This window comes from Canis lupus, chromosome 14 (genome assembly GCF_003254725.2).
Source record: "Canis lupus dingo isolate Sandy chromosome 14, ASM325472v2, whole genome shotgun sequence".
Classification (NCBI taxonomy): Eukaryota; Metazoa; Chordata; class Mammalia; order Carnivora; family Canidae; genus Canis; species Canis lupus.
This window is the reverse complement of record NC_064256.1, coordinates 58321336-58328768: the sequence shown is the minus strand read 5'-3', so window position 1 is coordinate 58328768 and position 7433 is coordinate 58321336. Positions and strand designations below refer to the sequence as shown.

Here is a 7433-nt window from a genome sequence, read left to right as displayed (position 1 = left end):
TTTCTTAAAGGAAAATTGAAGAATAGGGGGGAAATACATATATATCCTGGGGAGGAAAGGAGATTCTATTTATGGACACGCTTATTTTGAAAAGAAAGGAACAAAAAATGGTCAATGAGCTATCTATCTATCTATCTATCTATCTATCTATCTATCTATCTATCATCTATCTATATTTTTAAGTCCTAAAACTAAAGGAAATTTGCCAGACAGAAAGGTTGATGGCGCCTAACAAAACAGATGAAGCAAACGGACAAAGACACATCATTACAAAATTTAAGAAAACATGGGCCCCTGGGTGGCTCAGTGGTTGAGCGTCTGCCTTCAGCTCAGGCCGTGACCCCGGGGTCCTGAGATCAAGTCCTGCATCGGGCTCCCCACAGGAGAGCCCGCTTCTCCCTCTGCCTGTGTCTCTGCCTCTGTCTCTGGGTCTCTCATGAATGGATAGATGGAATCTTTGGGTAAAAATATATTTAAGAAAACAGGAAATCAAGGGAAAATGACACAAGTTCCCAGAGAGAAAGAGGAAAACACACAGCACAGACGCAGATTCTCAGTGAAGCCTGGTTTCCGACTTCTCAACAACACCAGAATTTAGAAGGCAATAAAAGATGTCCTTAGAATTCAGAAGAATAATTCTTCCCAACTAGAATTCTATTTCAGCCATGTGTGAGGTTAGGATATGGGAAGGCAGGATGTAAAAGACTCTCATTGACGTGCGGGCCTGGGCCTGGAGCAGGTCAGAGAGCTCGATGAAGGCTACCCCAGGAAGACAGAATGTATGAAATTCACTTGCTTCTGGACGTCTTGATAGGTGCTTTAAAGAATAGCAAACACTTCGGGGTTACAATAATATAATCGCATAGAAAACTAGTCCAAAATGATAGTCTTGAACTCCGGGGAAAATGAAGACTTTTTCAGGATAAAGTAAAAAAATGATTTTAGAGCTTACTACGAGTGGGCTTACATAATATTAATAATGTGGACACTGAATATTGATTTAAGCACCATTACAATGTGACCACCTTGGATACAGGAGGAGATGGAAAGAGTGTGGCGGGGTGGTACTGCTGGGAGGATCACAAATCGGCCTTGCTATGACCCTGCCTAGTAAGATGTCATAGATATTACCCACCTAGGTACTGAGTGGTGTCCCCTCAAAATTCCCACGTCGAAGTCTTAATCCCCGGGGCCTTAGAATGTGACCCTCATTGAGGTAGGGCTTTTAAAGAGGCAATTTGGTAATGTGGGTGGACTTGAATCCCACATGAGCGGACCACAGGCTAAGAGAGGATCAGGACACAGACACCTGTTAGACTGAGACCCGACCACGGGATGACGTGGCAAGAAGTTGGGCAGCACCGGGCACGAGAGAATCCCCAGAGGAAACCAAGCCTTCCACCCCCCACCCTGATCTTAGACCAGTCGCCTCGGGAGACTCTATGGGACCGTGACGTTCTGTTGTGGAAGCTACCGGTCTGTGACACTTCATTCTGGCAGCCCAAAAAAACTACCGGATCCCTGGGATTGGACAGTTGAGGAGCCACAATACAAAAAAGTTGCATAGAGCAAAGAAGGTGAATTAGTGCTACAAGAGAGAGAAACCAAGGAGAGGGCAGGAGGGAACTGTTATTTTCTGCAACAATCTTTAGGTAACCGGCTTCTGAGAACAGAAACATGAATAGTTTTGACAGTGATTAAAACTAAACCTTAAAAAAATATGAACTTTTCTTCACTGGTTAAATAAATATAACATGTAAAGCAAACTTTTTTTTTTTTTTTTTTTTTTTTTTTTACCCTGACTTTATTTTTGGAACTCTAGGAGGCTTTGAATTGATGAGCCCCCGGAAAACTAAATTCCACTCTAGACATCTTATCACATTGTAGTAGGTGAACACATCATAAAAAGCCAGTCTGAGGGCCACCTGGGTGGCTCAGCGGGTTAAGCGTGTAGCATCAACTTGGGTCGTGATCCAGGAGTGCAGGGAGGGAGCCCCAAGTGGATCCTGGGGTCCAGCTCTCAGTGGGCCTCCTTGCTCAGTGGGGAGTCTGTTTCTCCCTCTCTCTGCGGCTCCCCTCCTCATGCTCTCTCTCTCTCTCACTTGCTCTCAAATAAATAAAATGCTTAAAAATAAGCTAGTTTGAACTCTCAAAAAAAAAAAAAAAATCCCATATAAATTGACCAAAGAAAAAAAAAAAAAAAATAAATTGACCAAAGATCTTCCAAAATGTAAACTGTTACTATTGTTGTTATTATCATTATATTTTTTAGGCTCAAGTTGGGAGAATTATAGGGTCAGCGTGTGGAATGTTTTCCTTTTGTCCCTCCAGATACACATTGCACCTTTCTCTGGCCCTCTGCCCTGCCGAACTGAGCTTGCAGAATATATCTACAAACAATCACGCCTTCTAGATCAGATCGGATCTTGAAAATGGGAAAGCACTCCAAGTCAGAGGGAAAGAAGAGAGTGAGATCAGCGTATTTGATGTGGTTTTGCTCCTGCTGGGATGCCTCAGGTTGGCTGCGCCGCTCAATTAAAGATGACGATTCCTCCTCCCAAGGCTCTTGATTCTCCAGGGCTCTTTCCTCCCAGATTCCAGCAAGTAGCCTTTCTGCCCACCGCCCCCCCCGCCCGATCCCTAGCTCACTGACTCCAGGTTACCGCACTAGCCAAGGTTCCCCTACTCCCAGTCCTCGTAAGCGGCCCCTCGATGAACACTCAATCCTGGAGGTATATCCTATTTCGAGTGTGCTAATGGATCTCTCTTGGGAATCTGACTGGTATTGTAAAACGTGGTTAAATATATTAGACATTAAACAACCTTCTGATCTTATGGCTTATTTTCAAATGGGTAGGATTTTCAAAGCTACTTTGAACTTTAATGTGATTATCACATATCAAGATTTCCAACCCTATGATACGCAAAGAAACTGTAATAATCAACTTCGTGTAAGCAGGAGGTGAAGCAGGAAATGACTGGGCACTTTGATGCAGCTGCTACAAGAGGATGCATATAATTATCATGCATCATGTTCAATACATTATCTATCTATCATCTATCTATCCATCCATCCATCCATCCATCCATCCCAATTGTTCTAAAATCGAAGGGAATAGCTTTGTCTTTCAAGTAGCTATATCACTTGAGTAGAACACAAAAGAAAGGTATAAACTAGAGTGGCTAAGTACTTACTTAAGTCCTTATTTCTTATTATAGACCGTGGGGTTGCTTTTAACTTCTTGCTGATTGAGAAAAAGTGTGACAAATATTCATTTCCACTTCACTGGTGAACTAACGTAGGATGATTGGGAGGAGACTGAAGAAGTGACTTCAAGCCTTATCAGCAATTTCTGCCTACATTTGACCGGGTGTACTAGCTTGTGTGTACCTTGTAAATCCTAAAGGACCCTTTTTATTTCAAGCAAATTTTATGCCCTGGAGAACAAAGTTGCCAGCATTCATTTAGGAGAAATGTTATGTACTTCAATTCACTTAGAGATTATAGAAATAATGCTGAACAAAGAAACACCACTTCCAAAAGTGCCTTTAAAATGTTTCAAATCAGTACACAGGAGATCTTGGTAGGGTTTTACATCATTGAACTTAGTGTTCTTTCTTTCTTTCTTTCTTCTTTCTTTCTTTCTTTCTTTCTTTCTTTCTTTCTTCTTTCTTTCTTTCTTTCTTCTTTCTTTCTTTCTTTTTCTTTCTTTCTTTTTCTTTCTTTCTTTCTTCTCTCTTTCTTCTTTGTTTTTTTTGCATTCTTTCTTGCTTACTTTTCCTTATTTTTGTCTTACTATAACTCTTGTTTTCAGACTGCAAAATTATAAAATTGTTTGAAAAATTTGGAAAAGAATAAAAAGGAAATAAAATGCACACCAAATCTTATCATATTGTAGTTAACATCCAGTGATGATGTATTTATAAATGAGGCCACGCTATATACATTTAATTTATATTTTCACTTCTTACATAATGTTGTATAGTGAGACTGATGCCATTATGTACTTTAAAAAACAAGGTGAAAAATGTATTCATTTTTAATAATGGCAGGAATAAAACTTATTCATGAATTATATGCACATATTGTGATTATTGATCAAACCTTGATTACTTTTTTCAACCTCAGTAGATAATTTGGAAGGGAGGATAATGGGTTGAAGTGGAAGGGTGGCAGTGCTGGCAGGTGATGCCTAAGGAGGTCAAGACCAGTCCAGTTAGGTGTGGATGGCTCATTGGATTAAACATCAAACATTGTGCATTACAGACCAGATGCTACCAATTACTAACTACAAATTGGATGAATCAATCAATCAACAACAAAAATGTAAATAGTTGCATGCTCAGGCATCATGCATCTATATCAGATTTTGAATGATTAATTCCCTAATAATGGGTATGTCAGTTGATTTCAGTTTGTAACATTAAAAAAAAATGTGAACATTGTTGTATATAAATGAGGCCCCAAAGTGCATTCCTGACCACCTATTCCTGAGAGACCATTAATTTCTGCTGTTCTTTCTGTTTGTTCAGCCCTTTGATCTAAGTGCAAATATGGAACGGTAGGGATTCTCGGTGGAAAGAAAAATGGCAAGGCAATGAGATCAAGGTTGAAATTCTTGGTCTTCTTTCTAGGTATTTCAACATCAGGAATTTATTTAATTTTTCTTAAAATAATGATGCAAGCATTCGATGAGACTACATACAGGTTTTTCACTCCTCCTCCCATGTGTGGTTCCAGGACATATATACTCGACCCCTTGAGGACACAACATGTTAAGAGCTGCTGGGGGGTGTGGGATCTGGTAAGACCACCACAGTCAATGGTCATGTGCCTCCTTCTGCACCTCTTTGCTATAAAGTGGTTTGTCATGCTGGGCCTGTCAGAGGCCTGAATGCTTAAGTTTTTAATTAGTGGTGCAGAAAAGGCAAACATATACCTTGAGTATGTGTTCTTCTTGTTCAAAATGAACTATCGGCTTTTTCAGGGAGGAGGGGGTCCAATGTAATCAACGTGGCACCAAGTGGCTGATCTGTTCCCTTTCTGTAGAATATGCCATTTCAGGATGTAGATGTTGGTCTTTGTGGCTGGAAGGCTGGATGTTTAGCAACGGCAGTAGATAAATCAGCTTTGTTGACTTGGAAATGGTGTAGTTAGTCCCATGCATATCTTCCATCCTTCCTACCACCAAGTCTTTTGCAAATCTGTTACCCCTGCCATGCGGTAGACAAGGACAAAATCCAGCTGATCCAGCTCAGAACCACCAGGCAAGTAATTCGGTCTTGTTTGTGGTTCAGCGCGTCTTCTGTAGTGAATGCTTGTCAGTGAGGGTTAATAAGAGGTGTAGAGACCCTCACCTTTAGTGTCCATTTCAATAATGCTGTCTGCATGTCTTTCCCCGGTACTTTCTTACCCCTGATCTTCATGTATTTCTCTTTCCAGCCCACGGCCAATTAGCCAAGCCACGTATCACCAACTGTGTCTTTCAATAGTGTTATCTTGTACACCCCTCTTTCTTTACAAAGCAATGACTGAGCATACGACCTGAAGCTTTGCTCACTGAGTCGATTCTCCTCATTGCCGTCTTCAGTGGGACAGAAACACAGCAGATCATTTTACCTGCATTCACAGAGACAACCTGTCTCGGAACAAAGCTTGCTCTTTTCCCTCCTCTATTATCTGGTGTAATGTAAGACTGTATTCCACCCCGTGTGGCCATAGGTGAAAGGTGGACAAGGGCATTAGAGAAATCGGTAACAGCAGTGGGGATCTGGGCCACGTGCTTTGGATGTGCTATTGCAGGTTTACTCCTTCTAAGTACCTGGCATCTCCTTATGTCAACAGGATCAGGGTCTGGAATCCAGGCTCAGTTCCACAAACTTGGTGAAAGATCACGACTGTGACACAGTGGGCTTCCATTTTCTGATAATTCTCTTTCTTTCTCCCTCTTTGTCCCTTCCTCTTCCTCTCCTCTTCCACTCACTCTCTCACTCTCTCTGTTCACTCCTCCTCATTCTTTGGTTGATTGTGCAAATTGAACAATGAGCTCATTGGCTATCCAACTTTCTTTCTTTTTTTAATTTAAATTCAATGAGCCAACATATAATACATCATTAGTTCAGATGTAGCGTTCAAGAATTTATCAGTTGCCTATAACACCCAATGCTCACCACATCATGTGCCCTCCTTCCTGCCCATCACTCAATTACCCATCCCCCCACCTCCCCTTCGCAACTCTCAGTTTGTTTCCTATAGTTAAGAGTCTCTCGTGGTTTGTCTCCCTCTGATGACTCCCTCCCTTCCTCCGAGCTGTTTCTTATATTCCACATAAGAGTGAAACCATATGATAATTGTCTTTCTCTGATTGACTTATTTCACTCAGCATAATAATCTCCAGTTCCATGCATGTAGATATAAATGGTAAATATTCATCCTTTGTGATGGCTGAGGAATATTCCAGTGTGTGTGTGTGTGTGTGTGTGTGTAACACATCGTTATCCATTCATCTGTTGATGACCAACTTTCTTGACCCTAGAGATGCTGTGTTCTAGTAAACGTATCCATATCCATATCTCTTTGCAATCAGGCTTTCTTGGCTTTCATGCCAACCTTGTCTCTCAGTAGGATTATTGTAATTCTACTTGCTTCTGACAATGAAATACTTCCACTTGGCCTCTTTTACGGGGGTGGAGGGAGGGTGCAATCTCCAATGCTATCAGGGAGCTTAATTCTACAACAGTATCTATCATCACCAGCCCGTTACAGAGCACAGGGACCATCAAGGTTAACAGTATTATTAGTGTTCCTCTCATCAGTGCATTATGTACCATTTTGGGGTGTTCTCCATTCGGGTCCTCCTGCAGAACATAGGCAGCTAGCCAATTTCTCAGCCTCACAGAGTATATTCACTCTAACTTACTTCTCCGAGCCTCTTGATCTTTTCTCTCAGCATCTGTCATGTCCATGCCATTTTGATTTAACATAGTATGGGCCTTACTTTCTCCGCACTTCCAAGAGCAGCTTGTTAATATTGTTTCCTGAGATCCTTCCCAGAGTCTTACATTCTATATCATAAGAGAATGCCCAGAATTTCCTGAGCCTGTTGTGACTTGGCTTTAGTACTGCCGGTTGGCAATGAGGGAAGGTACGGGGTGATCCTAAAGGATATACGTGTTGTCTTGAAAGGCAGAAGTTTCTACCATCCCTTTAAGAAGGAAGGCCTCTACTCTCTAATAGTAAGGAGTGGGCCACTTCCGCAGGTCCTCAGAGTTCAGCGGGGCCTGGAGTCTCAGGGCTTTCGGGTCTGGTGCAGTAGATCTCCTCGAGCCGGGTGTCCGTACTCCACTCTTTCCCAACTATGCTTGGCACAGCACATGTGGAACATGAAGAGGGAGCTAACAGTTGTTAACCTTCTGTCAACTTTGCTACCCAT

At 41.8% G+C, this 7433-nt stretch overlaps 1 long non-coding RNA gene across 1 annotated transcript; it reads left to right on the top strand.

Moving 5' to 3' along the window:
• Positions 1-657: 657 nt before the first annotated feature.
• LOC125752441 (uncharacterized) lies at positions 658-3617 on the top strand. Its single transcript, XR_007401951.1, has 3 exons — positions 658-814; positions 2332-2517; positions 3220-3617. It is a non-coding gene; the product is annotated as an uncharacterized LOC125752441 (long non-coding RNA).
• The last annotated feature ends 3816 nt before the right edge of the window (positions 3618-7433 follow it).